This window comes from Rhagoletis zephyria, unplaced genomic scaffold, assembly GCF_001687245.7.
Source record: "Rhagoletis zephyria isolate East Lansing unplaced genomic scaffold, Rhagoletis_zephyria_1.1 Rzeph_scaffold_00018, whole genome shotgun sequence".
Lineage (NCBI taxonomy): Eukaryota > Metazoa > Arthropoda > Insecta > Diptera > Tephritidae > Rhagoletis > Rhagoletis zephyria.
Genome location: NW_016157102.1, coordinates 462,966 through 464,501, shown reverse-complemented (window position 1 = coordinate 464,501; position 1,536 = coordinate 462,966).

Genomic DNA, 1,536 nt, shown 5'->3' with positions numbered 1-1,536 from the left:
GTGTACTTGAACAAGGGACCAAAGTAAACAGCTTAAACAGCGTTTTACAACCAACCTATGTATGTGTATGCGAAAGAAGGGGCTGCACGCTGATCCGTTGCAAAAGTGCAAATGCATTATGATGCGTAGCTAAACCCTTTTGCAAAAGTAAACAGTGCAAAAATCATTTTCCCTTTTTCGTATTGCATTCTAATTATTTTTGCATTTGCGCATTTCCACTTTGTTTCGCAAACCTCAAGGTCCACAACAACAGACACTTGCAGGCGAAGCCATGCCGAGGTTGCCTAAGGGATGTAGCCGTGTGTGATGGACACGCACCAGCCTGATCCTATTAGGCAGGTCGTTCATGCCTTGCTGGCCGTCGCATTGGCTGGCTGAACATACGGCAGGCAGCCTGCTGATTGAGTAGCCGACTGGCGCCAACAGCACTTGAACTGACGGAATTAGGGCGTTAAAGTACTTAATCCAGTTTTGCTTAAGAGTTTTTCTTCAACCTGTTTTTGTAAAATTTTTCTATTTTTCCAATCTAAATAAATATGCATTGGTTTTCTTTTGGCTAAGCTGGCTAAAGTGTGTTTCAGGTGCATTTGTATTATTTACATACATACCAACATACATATATATTCAATATATAAATAAATAAAATATTATTTTGTGCACCTTTTTTATATATGTAAATATTCTTCAAATTAAATTACTTTCAATTTGCCAACTTTAATAATTTTATGCAAACACTAATGATGAGTGCCAAATTATTGGCAGCACCTCATAAATCTTGTAGTGCAGCGCTCATATCACGTTCGGCATCGGAAATAATGAAGGCACTGACAGATTGGCCGGCGGTCAAACTCACAACCAGTGCCACTTGGTTCGCGTTAATTGTGTTAGTGTACGCTGCAAATTGCCCAGGCAAATCTTGCCACTACGACGGCGGCGTAATGCAAAGCTATTGCAGCAGTTTATTAGCAATACATAGCTTGCGGCAGGTAATAAAAAGAAAGATTTCGTACATACAGTGACGAGCAAAACTGTAACATGGTTTAACACTTTTTGTTTCAGCCACCGCTATATTTCAAAGTTCTACCGACTTTCATACTTTTGCTGTATATTCTTGTTGGTAAATCCCTACTCCCTCTCTCATAATGATTTGAAGTCAATACAACAACAATAAAAAAACCAGCAGATAAAAATGTAAATTCAAGCTCAGAACACTTTGACGACTGCAACTTCACGACGTAACGACAGCGACATCATTTTGTCGACAAATGTCGCCTTGAAGCCAGCTTCTTAAACATTTTGAAGACCTCAGCGACATAGCAAACAGCTGATTTTAAAGTTTGACATTTTGGTATATTTATTTCACAAATTGTGTATTTTTATTTAAGTAAATAAGAAAAACATGAACAATCAAGAATATGTGATTAATTTTGCGACAATTTAATTTTGCAGCACTACATCTACTCATTGTCGCCGGCAAAATTAGAAATAGATTTAATTTGGCGACGTCGACAATTGCAGTCCTGCAGCCAAGATGTC